At 36.0% G+C, this 12,568-nt stretch overlaps 1 protein-coding gene across 2 annotated transcripts in view; it reads right to left on the bottom strand.

Annotated features, from left to right (window-relative positions):
* GLRA3 (glycine receptor alpha 3) overlaps positions 1–12,568 on the bottom strand; it is a 177,604-nt gene that overhangs the window by 142,939 nt on the left and 22,097 nt on the right. The gene's annotated exons all lie outside the window — the stretch shown is intronic.

Below are 12,568 nucleotides of genomic sequence, written 5' to 3'. Positions count from 1 at the left end.
ATAAGGCTTCACATGTCTTCAGGCAAAATGTCAGAGGTGACGTTATTTTGTGTTAAGTATAGAAACAAAGCCACTTCCAAATTATTAGGCTTTCAAAATTTGTATTTACCTGAACTTGATTTCTGATTGGAAATTTTAGCAAATGTATCCGTAAGTGATTCGGGCATAAGAAAATACGCAAGTTCAGCTGTGAAATACAATTCTTATTGCTTTTATTGAGGGAAAAATGTCACCTTTCAGATTTTGTGAATTTTTCTTAACAGTAATAAAACTTCTGTCCAACAGATTAAACAATCATGTTCTTTTCTTCAATTGGAGTGCTTCCTATATTAGTAACATACCCAGTTAAATTCATTCTGCTTTCACTTTGTCAGTCATCTACAGTACATTTTGTTCAGATCTAAAATTTGTGCATCAAGATTGAGAAATTACCATAAATGTGGTCTGCGCACCAGGATATTATATGATAAGAACCTATGTCAGGAAAGGTAAAGGGTTACTGTATTTTTTCATTCAAACATTTTACTTTTTGTGCAGCTGCTCTTCCTAGAAGCCCATAAGTGTGCCTGTATCCCCGTCCAGCCCCTCATTTACCTAGGGTGGTCCACAGAAGGTCTGGGCCTGCTTGCTAATGTCAAATGATTCTTTTCATCCACAGAGCTTTGCTCAGGGAAGTGAAGCAGACTTTCTGAGCACACATGTCTTTGAAACTGATATATTCAAACTGATGTTACTTCCTGGAGATTGTCAATCATCACATCTTTCCAGCTCTGTCACTCAACTCAGAGCATTGCCAAACACTGAACCTTTGTGGTCACCATCTGATCTCAGTCGTATCAAGTTATTAAATTCCTCCTGCCAGAATTTCTAATAAGTAGTGAAAATGGCCTTAAAGCCATCACCATTAAATATATTCAGGGATTCATAGACACAATTTTAAAATCCAGTATCAGTGAGATTGATCAACATGAGAATGACATTTCTGGAAGCGCAATATCACAACTAAAAGCACCTATTAACTATCGCCCTGTTCTAGAGGCTCTAGTTCTGGACATTCTAAGTCACTTATCTTCCCAATGACTCTCACTCTGTCTTTCTCCCTAAACAGAAGCGTCTCCTTTCTCTATTCTGTTGGTTCCACATTACTGTGTGACCTCTTATCTCTGATTATTACTGATCTGTTGAACTCCCTGCCATTGTGATCTCTGGAAAGTTTATTCTAATGTAATAATAATCATCATCATCACCATCATCATCATCATGAAAAGGAAAAAAGAAGAAACTCACTACATTCTCAAGAACTCTAGAACTTTCCTCTGCCTTCTGGTTTTAAGTAACTTTTCCCTGTCCTCTTAAGAAGCCTTTGCTCATTTTCCATGGCCCAAAAATAGAAGGCAGAAAGGCATTGTCAGAGCTCTCTTAGCTACATATTGCTGCTTCTTAACCATTCCTTTTATTTCTTTTGCAAAATACTTCCTTTCGGTTATTAGAAAATAAACATCTACATTCTTCTACCAACAAATAAACCAACCTACCTGGGTCTAAACCAATAATACTCTGCTCCTAACCTTTCAAAAAATAATGGATAACTATGTATGCTGAGCTGGCAATCCCTCACATTTTGCACTCGATGGGAGAGATTATCATAGATTATCCTGGTCAGCCCTACAAGCAATGACATGTATCCTTATAAGAGAGAGCCAGAGGTATATTTGATTATAGACAGAAGAGGGAAGGCAACGTGACCATAGAGAGATTAGAGTGATGTGGCCACAGCCAGGGAATGCTAGCAGTCAACATAGGCTGGAAGAGGAAGGAACAGATTCTCCTCCAGAAACTCCGGAGCTAGCGTGGTCCTATTCACACCTTGTTTTGGGCCCAGTGAACTGATTTCAGACTTCTGGCTTTCAGAACTGTGAGAGAATAAATTTCTGTTGTTTTAAGCCACCAGGTTTGTAGAGATTTGTTACAGCAGACACAGGACCCTAATACACTAGGATATGGTATGTATCCTAATGGTTCAAGATAGGCAAACACATCATTCCTCTTCTAAACAAGAATGTATAGAAAGAGAAAAGTTTTCATATAATTTATTAGGTGCAAAGCGCTGTGCTAAGAATAGTAAAGTATATAGAACACAAGTCTAAGTCCTTAAAGTATTCACAGTTCAGTAGATTACTCTGTGTGGGCCCATCTGTGGTCTACAGAGAGTCCTTGGGAAGCATCAGTGATCAGGAGCTGGGAAGTGAGATTACAAAGAAGAGGATGATTGGCTAGATCCCTTCTTCTTACCACTGTAAGCAAAATCTTTATGTTTTATAACAGGAATTCACAACCAAGCTCTGTAGAATGATGCTATAAAAAAATGAGAAAATTCTGAACCCAGAAATATGCCAATTTTTTTTTTCTAGTTATATTCACTTCAGTGACACAAGAGCCATTCAACTGCTTATGGACAATTAATTTTATTTCTAAAGATTCACAATTTTGAGTCAAAAGGAATTATTGTCAGCAAAACTACATTGAGTAGTTGGCCAAAAAGCATTTCTACATAGTCTATTCCTTTCTTTTTTTTTTCTCTATTTTTTTTTTATTGCCGTAACACTGGTTTATAACATTGTATAAATTTCAGGTGTACATCATTATACTTCTATTTCTGCATAGATTACATCATGTTCACCACCTAAATACTAATTACAATCTATCACCACACACATGTGCCTAATCATCCCTTTCACCCTCCCCCCTCCGCTCTTCCCCTCTGGTAACCACCAATCCAATCTCTGTTTCTATGTGTTTGTTTGTTGTTGTTTTTATCTTCTACTTATGACTGAGATCATACGGTATTTGACTTTCTCCCTCTGACTTATTTCACTTAGCATAATATTCTCAATGTCCATCCATGTTGTCACAAATGGCCAGATTTCATTGTTTCTTATGGCTGAGTAGTATTCCATTATACATATATATCCCATCCTTTTCTGAAAGGGATGAAGGCTGTGCATATGGGAAGACTTCCTATCACTGACAACTCGCTCTGGTATATTTCTCCCAGAACTTTCTTCCCATTACAGTAATATCTGAGACTTGCACCATGTAAACATTAGTAGACTGTCTTCAGAGAACTGTAGTAATTGATGAGAGCTATAGTAATAAGTACATAGTATGAGGCTTCATATGACCAATCTGGAATCTTACTCTAATTTTTAAGTAGTCAACATCATCTGTACATATATATTCAAAAACATTCATTTAAGCTGTTAAAATTCAGGGTAGGAAGAGGCAGTGGGAAGAAATCTAAGATTAATTTAGAACGGATTTTGGATAAGAAACTTTATTTATCATCAAGTCTATTTTTTTTTGTCTAAACCTCCTACTTTCAACAAAACTGTCATATTTATGGCAAGTTACTAAGGTTGTTAGCAAATTACTCATGATCAGTACTTTTGAAAGAGGCAGCTTTGAATTTTTTAGAAGACTTTTATTTATAAAAATCTCAAAATCTGTGTTAATTTGCCTGCCTCCCACACTTGGCTCTTCTTTTCTATGCTGTACCAACTACTGATTTTACTATTGACTTTTTTTGGAAACTGTATGTGGGCTCATACACATTCCCATCAATGAACATTTTTTTCACTTAAGTATTTTATGTATTCTTTTTTTTCTTTTTTTTTTGCTGAGGAAGATTCACCCTGAGCTAATATCTGTTGTCAATCTTCTTCTATTTTGTATGTGGGCTGCTGCCACAGCATGGCCACCGACAAGTGGTGTAGGTCTGTACCTGGGAACTGAACCTGGGCCACTGAAGTGCAGCACACCGAACTTAACCACTAGGCCACTGGGGCTAGCCTTATATTCTTATTTTTGTAAGGACTCTGCTTGAAAGTTCAGAGACTTCAACTTCTGAGAGATTGCCAGAAACCTGTTCACTTAAGCCTTGAAATTAAACAACAAAATTTATCAAAAATGTAAGTCCTTTCCGCTGCCCCTCCCTCCCCTCCCTTCCTCTTCAATGAGACAAGAAGGTAAATATATCCACTTTTGGAGGACAGAAATAACCACTAAATATAGATGCTTTTAAGATGAATTTTAATATAATTGTCAATGCCTATTTACCTCTGCTTAATGCACCTTAAAGTTGAGAGAAAATATCAAAGTTGTAGCTGGGAAACATAACGTGGGTTTGAGACAAGTCTTGGTACCTGGGGCCACAAACCTCTATGCATGTATTTTCATGAGTTGATTTGCACAGAAGGAAGAGTGACTTGTGGGGAACAAATCAGTGCTCTGACTCCTGAGGCAGAGAAGGTTTGGGGTATGATAGAGAAAGAGTTGACTACGTATTCTATAGCTCCATGAATCAATCTTGTAGGGTTACAATTTAAGTTGTAGGAACACAAACAATTGATACTTCTAGCCCCGGTTTGAAAAATGAATCACAGAATGAAAGAGAGAAGTATTCTTCCCACTTTTTTATGGCTTCAATCTCTTTATGGAAAAACTAAAGAAAAACTGAGTTGTCTGGGAATATGTGAAGTTTTGAGCATTTCATTCTGTTAAATGTTCAGAAATAGCCAAAGTAAAACCAATGATTCACTGAAGTAGGAATCAGTAAAAGTTGACTGTGCACACACCAAAAAGGCAGTTTGCAAACCAGAAACACTCAAATGAAAACGTGGAATGAGGCTCAGGGGAACATTGTCATAAAGCAGCTCATATAGTGAGAAAGCAGGGACTGTTTATTCTTCACAATGATTGTTATACTATTAGAATTTTCGGTGGTTACCTCATATCAAGTTGGGAAACAGGTCAAGTTTTGCTTATAATTTCCAGAGGCATAAGCAAGAAATGACCCAGGTCTAGTGAGTCTTGCAAAAAGAGCTAAATTAAACTTTGTTTGTATGACTAAATTGGTTCTGTCTGATCAGGGAACTTTCAAGATCTGTCTCCATTTGGTTTTGATTTTAACAACATTAACGCATACTGCCTTAGAAAAGGAATCGTTTGCCATGAAGACACTAGCAGTGAAGCAGGCTTTAAATTGATTCTTTGATATTACTAAAAAAACAAAGCAGGAGTGGAAGAATATAAAAGGACCTCTTTAGAATACCCCTGGAAACTCAGAGAAATAACTAAAAATTAAAGGGTCCTGGGATCTTGATTCTTGCCACTGTGGGCCATGTGCCAGTGAAATACGATTATCATTTTAAAATGATCTCATTTCTACCTGCAGTTTGATGAGGCCTGGACTATTTTCATTTACCTAACAATATAAATGATAGTTGCTTCCTGATTTCTTGGGCACAGGATTCTTACACATGATATCATTTAATTCTTATAACAAGGTTGCTAATTAGATATTACTACCCGTGTATTACAGATGAAGAAACTAAGGTAGAGAGAGGTTTTTTTGTCAAGCCACTTGGATATTAAATGTATAAACCAATATTTTAAATCAAATCAAATTTTCCACTGAAAACAGCATTGGAGAGCTAAAAACACAATAAAAAAACATGTGGGTAAGACCTCAGAATAAAGAAACTCACAGAAGTGATCTGAGTATTTAGAGCTTCACTTCCCCTTAGGGGAACTCAGCTAAGCGGTAGCTGAGTGGTTAACAATTTGTGTACAAGTTTTGAAAGCTTTATGGATATAGGAGGACAAAAATTGTATTCCAGGACTCACTAAAAGGGGGAACTCCTATAAGTTGGTTTGAGATCTCAAAGAATTACAGTGTTTGAGTAAAAATGAACCAGAAATAGAGAAGCTTTAGCAGGAAGCGATGCATAGCTTGGAATCATCTCAATTTCTGAAACTGGACTACAATAATCATGGATTGCTAGCAACCTAGCTCTCTAATAAAAGCAAACACAAATCATTTTTGGAGAAATAATAAAATATCACTCTAAGCCTCAAATCATTCTAATTTTTTGTATGCAATACTAGAATGCAACAAAAAAAGTAGAAAAGAAGAAAAAAAGAAGTAGAAGAGAAAAAAACTACAAGATTAAGACCAAGACAAATGTGGAATAAGAAATAGACACACGGGGCCAGCTCCGTGGCTTAGTGGTTAAGTGCACGCTCTGCTACTGGCAGCCCGGGTTCAGATCCCTGGCGCGCACCGACCCACCGCTTCTCCAGCCATGCTGAGGCCTCGTCCCACATACAGCAACTAGAAGGATGTGCAACTATGACATACAACTATCTACTGGGGCTTTGGTGGGAAAAAAAAAAGGAGGAGGATTGGCAGTGGATGTTAGCTCAGGGCTGATCTTCCTCACAAAAAAAATAAATTAATGAAAGAAAGAGACACACAAATGATTCAGATGATGATGTTGCTGCTCTAACTTTAAATGATTAGTGCTTTATGTGTTTAAAGAGTTGAAAAATAAGACTGATAATTTCAGCAGGGAAATATAATTACAAATAAGAAGCAAATGGAAATTTTCTTATCCAAAAGTGAAATAAATAAAGTTGAGAACTCAACTGTTTTTGATTAGGAACAGCTGAAAGAAAAATTAGTAATTTGGCAGATAGAGCATTGGAAAATATCCAGAGGAGACATGGGAAGACAATAAAATGAAAAATAGGGAATAGACAGTAAAAAACTTACAGTGAGTTTTAATATCTATGAAAGTGGAAAGCCAGAATGTGAAGATAAGAGATTGGAACAGAAGCACTATGTGAAGAGTTAATTGCTGAGAATATTCTAAAACTAAGGCTATCTAGCTGCAGAATCAATAAGTACTACAAATTACAAGAAATATTTTAAAAATCTTGATATGTCATAGCAAACCTGCCAAAAAATAAACACACGGAAAAAACCCGTAAGTGTAATTGACATCAAAACAATTTCACAGATTTTATATGGACTCTAAATTATAAAAGCTTAATTTTAACTGATTGTTGTCTAATATTTAATTTGTGTGATTAATAGGCACAACTCAATGAGGTACATTGGCTAGTAATTCAGGAAATTGAAGTTTTGCTGATTTATACAGTGGACATTCTGTCTCACTTTCAATTTATGTTCCATACTCCCAAGTGGATTCTTTTTGTGTGTGTGTGTGGTCAGAACATATAAGATCTTTTCTCTAAGCAACTTTTAAATATATAATACAGTATTGTTAACTAAAGTTACCATTCAAGTCAGTTCTTAACACTTCCTTTCAATCATACTACATCTCCCAATTGCATTTATTCTCCCAATTTTCTAGATCAGTATTTCACACTTACCTTTTTTCCCAAATCTTTAATACCTTATTCTCTACTCTCACTCCTTGAGGGAACAGAATAAACCAAGAGACCTTAATCTCCCACTGCCATATCTCTCCTTTTACCACCATTAGAGTCATAATCCTGCCTTCAATCCTATTACTATTACTGGGCTGTCTTTGCCACCAGCATAGGCCAACTTCCCAAATGTGCACTGGATCCCCTCTACTTACCTACTCAAGAATATCGTCTAGCCTCGTCTCTTCCATCAACAATGCTTTCTTTATAGGATCAATCTATTCATCATACTAACCATGTTATTATTTCCCTTATTTAAACAAGATAAAACAAACAAAAACTCTCTTGACCCCACTACTCCTTTCAGCTACCTGTCCATTTCTTCTTTCTCCTTAAAGCAAAATTCTATGAAATAATTACCTATACTCATTGTGTTTAATTCCTTTCCTTATATTTTCTCTTGAACCCACACCAGCTTCTCTCACTACTCCATCAATAAAATGCTCTTGTCAAGGTTCTAATATCTACCACCTTGTTAAATCCAATGGTTAATTTGTATTACTCATCTTACATAAATACCATGACAAAACAGTCGATCACCACACCTTTTTGTAATAATTATTTCACTTGGGCTTCTGTAACCAGTTTTCTCACTTTTTCTCCTACTGCACATTTACTTTTGAATCTTCATGGGTTGTTTCTCTTTATCACCTTCACCTCTAAATGTTGTAGCCCTTTTTCTTAATTACTGACCCTTTCCTCTAACTACACTTTCTCCCATGGTGATCTCATCCAGTCTCATGGCTTTAAATATGATATAAAGTACATTGAACACTTTAATATTATATCTCCAGTCATGAATTCTCCCTGCACTACAAACCATTAGGTCCAACTGCCTACTTGACATCTTCATTTGAATACCTAAAACTTAACATGTCCAAATCAAACTCCTGCTATTCCCATAAAACTTGTTTCTTCTCCATTCTTTTCAAACTTGGCCAATGGCAACTCCATCTTTCAAGATCTCAGGATGAAAATCTTTAATAACCTTTGACTCCTCGTTTTATTTCACATATCATGTCTGTCTGGTTGGCTCTACCTTCTAATTTTATCCATAATCCAACCACATCTCACCATGTCTTCTTCAACTCCTCTGGTACAAACTACCACTAGCCATTCTCTTTGTTTGGAATGCTCACTGGTCCTCTATTCATCTAATTAACTTCTGCTTATCCTTATGATCTAGGTTTAAGCATCATTTCCTCAGGAAGCCTTAGCTATTCTTTCTTATTTTGTAAAATCCTGCTAAAATATTTCTCAAATTTGTGTCTCTCACTAGTAGCACTTGTTACAATTGCAACTGTCATTTTTTATAGGATTAATCAATCAATGTTTATCTCCTACTTTGTAAGATCTACTATTCAAGCAACAATCCTGACTGTTCCATTGTTTTAATAGCCCCAGAAGTATTCCAGAGCATCTGAGTAACCAACTGAATAGATATTTTTGAAACAAATTAACTAAATGTAATGATGGAGATACGACCCTCCACATCTGGCAATAATCATGCTTAGCATATATGTGTAACACTAGACAGGGTCCAACCTTTCTCTCCTTCTCTCCTTCTACCCAAGTAAGGAGTGATGCTAATGAATAATAATGGAAGATTATAGAACAAATATTTAGAAATTGGAAAAAATTAAGATATAGAAATCTGAAAGAGAAATTTAAATCATCAATGTTATGTCTGAAAATTGTCGTTTAACCGTGAAACTGGAGAGTTGTAAATTGGAATGTCATAGGTGCCTATTTAACCAGGCCTGATATTGCAGTGGCATCTACATTCAGTGCTTATGTATATTAGTGCTTATTAGGGATGTCCATGTTCAATGCTTGCTAGTTGTCAGTGATAAATCACATATTGTTTGTGTGTTTATATGTGAAGGGTTATAGGGTGGGGATGGGGTGGGGAAAGAGCACTCCATTTAATAGTAAAAATAGATGACAAAGGATTAGATAGTGTAGTCATTTGAGGTGTCTTAACTCTAATCTTTATACAATTTTTTATCTATAAAGTTTATTTTTATCATAAAATCACTCACTTTTGCTAACACTTTCAAACTGCTGTACTCAAAATTCATGGCAATTCTTTATTTATTTATTTATTTATTTATTTATTTATTTATTTATTTTTCCCCCCAAAGCCCCAGCAGATAGTTGTATGTCACAGCTGCGCATCCTTGCTGTATGTGGGACGCGGCCTCAGCATGCCCGGAGAAGCGGTGCATCGGTGCGCGCCTGGGATCCGAACCCCGGCCGCCAGCAGCAAAGCGCACGCACCCAACCGCTCAGCCATGGCGCCGGCCCCATCATGGTAATTCTTATAACTTCTATGAAAAGTTCTATTATAACTTCTATGAAAGTATCTGTTCTCATGGGTAATAGTTTACTTCTTTATAGTTTTTGCATCAGCTTATTTCAACTGAAAGAACTAAAAGGCTCTAACACAGCTAGTTAACTCACTGATTTGTAGCTTCTTAATGACTTATTTATTTTAAAGAAAACTAAGTGTTTCAGATACATTGAAAATTACTTAGAATAGACTCAATAGTTCCTGTTATGTGTTGAATGCACAAGATAATTATGGAGGTCATCATGGTACAATGGTTGAAGCTACATATGCAAAGCAAGGAGGCTACATTTTGTCCCGGTTTTGTCATTAGCATAGTTGTTTCACTTTGGGAAACCTGGATATTCTTTTACCAGTATAAAAATGCAGACTTAAAGTGGCACGTGTTTTTCATAGATAAGTTTAGTAAAACAAATGACATAATCTACACATATGTTTCGAAAAATGCCAAGTTCTTATGAAAACGTTTGAATTTTGTGTTTGATACCATAACTCTTTTGGTCAGGGATATTTTTAATTGAACAAAGAGAAATTCACTCAAGCTAATTTATGTAAAAGGGCCCTGGACGGTTATAGTAGCATCCCATGAAATTCAACTGTGGAAAATATAGATAAACCTCAGAAAAGACTGAGCACCATAACAGAAAAAATCTGATTGACCCATCCCATGGAATCCAATCATGGATTCAACTCATGGTTGAAGCCACCTTCGCAAGAGAGGTTGAAAGTCACTTTGCAAATGTATAGCTGTAGGAGTCTTAAGTGACATACCTGTTCATTGCTTTTCCTGAAATAACTTCTCATTCAGGACACTCAGTGTTTCAGAACTCAACTACTGAATGAATATTTAAAGCAAAATTGGTTTTATATTGTCTTCTGTTCAATAGTTTAGTTTCAGTTTTTGTATTCCAGAAAGATTTTAAGAAATTCAAAAGAGGTTTATTAATTTGTGTAAAACTCAGTGAAATTTTCTAGGAGGAGGGGCTGCTGAAACAGTAGTCCAGAATTTCAGTCAGGAAATGACTGAATGGACAGATCCAAGAGAAAATATCTTAGAACTTGTGGTGTCATGGGAAGTATAAGAGACTAAAATAATGTTAGTGAGTCTGGAATAGAGACCAAGAGTATCAACATAATAACATGTGAAGCTGGAGAGTGCTGTAGGTACCAGAATGAGCAGTGTTTTACAGATCATATCATGCACTTTTGTCTTTTATCTCCATTTGGAAACAATTCCAGTGGTCACGGTGAAAGCTGAGGATAGTTTGAGTAATTTTAATAGCAGTGAGGTTGGAAAATAGTAGAAGAATCTAAGAGATATACAACTAATAAAATCCATAACATTTAGTGATCGTTTCTTACTGGATGTGAATGAGAGGAACATCTCAAGCATGACTGTGATGGTTTTAAAAATACTTAAACTTTTGACACCTGTCCCCTCAGAAGGTGGCGCCCACCTTTTCCTCCTCTGGAATATTGACTATACAAAGTAACACGTTGATGGCATGTGAATTCTGTAGCTAGGTCATAAATTTCTACTTCCACCTAGCTCTCCTTTGGATTCCTCACTCTTCCCCACTCAAGTAGCTACATGGGAGAAACTGAGGGCTTCTGCCAATTGAATTCACCACCTTGCCAGTCATTGAACTGAGCCACTATGAAATCAGATTCTCTACCCCAGTCAAGCCTTCAGATGACAGCAACCATGGCTGACATCTTGACAGTAACCTCATGAAAGATTCTGAGCTGGAACACGAGTTACTTAAGCCATTTCTGAATTTCTGACCCACAGAAACTTCAAGGGTAATAAATATTTGTTGTTGTTTTAAGCCAATAACTTTCAGGATAATGTGCTATGCAGCAATAGATAAGTAATATATTGACTCTTAGCTTTCTGGCTTGAGCAACTGTATGTATGGAAATGCCATTCACTGATATAGGATAGAGTGAAAAGGGAGAACAGGTTTGAGAGTTACAATACTGGGTTCAATTTTAAACTCGTTGAATTAGAGGAGGTTTTAAAACATCTAAGAGAAACTTATCTATTATAATAAGTCATCTGTATTGAGAGACAAAAAATTGCAATGATATTGGACTGGATGGTTTGTTTGAACAAAGTATTCTGGCACCTAAAGGCAATCACACTTTTCATTCCTTCTGCCTCAAATGGTCTTCTCTAGATAGCCACTTTTATAGCTCCCCCATCACCTTCAAATCTTCAAATGACACCTTCTCAAAAGGTCTAACTGAATCCCTTAGCTAAAAATGTCTTCCTTTATCACATTTTCTCTCTTCTCTTTGTGGTTTACTTTTCTCCAGAAAACTTATTTTTTTCTAAAATACTATTTATTTTGATGTTTTCCTCTACTAGATGATTAACTTCATAGAATTAGGGATTTTTGTTTGTTTACTGCTGTATCCCCAATATCTGGAATGTTGATTGGCAAATAGGAGACATTACATAAATATTTTTGGAATAAATGAATAAACAGTACTTGAAATACGTCACTAGAGGGATAAGTAATATATTTTTTTAAATCAAGAAGATCCTGTGTAAAATAGGTTGATATGGAACTCAATAAGCTTTCAATACAAGTAATTTATTATTATTCTTATTTTCATAGAAGCTAAGTCTTCAAGAGAGTAGTTCAAGTAAGGATATGTTTCCCCAATGATGCTATCTGACAAAGTCAGTGATTCAACTCTTTCAAGTTTAGTGTAGCTCCAGAGAGCAATAAAAACACTCTTTATTTGATTTAGAACATCACTGTCTCTTTGGAAAGTAGAGCACACAGAGTCTTTGTCTGGATGCCACTTCATATTTCCTCTCAGAGAAAAAATGTCTCCCTTGAAAAGATCAGGTGAAAGCTATAGCAAAGCCTTCTGAAGTTTATAGTTCATGTTCTTATTCCATTTAAATGTTTT

The sequence above is a fragment of the Ceratotherium simum genome, chromosome 12 (assembly GCF_057802395.1).
Source record: "Ceratotherium simum simum isolate JZ-2026a chromosome 12, ASM5780239v1, whole genome shotgun sequence".
NCBI classification, from domain to species: Eukaryota; Metazoa; Chordata; class Mammalia; order Perissodactyla; family Rhinocerotidae; genus Ceratotherium; species Ceratotherium simum.
The sequence above is the reverse complement of the archived record's forward strand: the minus strand, read 5'-3'. Positions and strand labels throughout refer to the sequence as shown.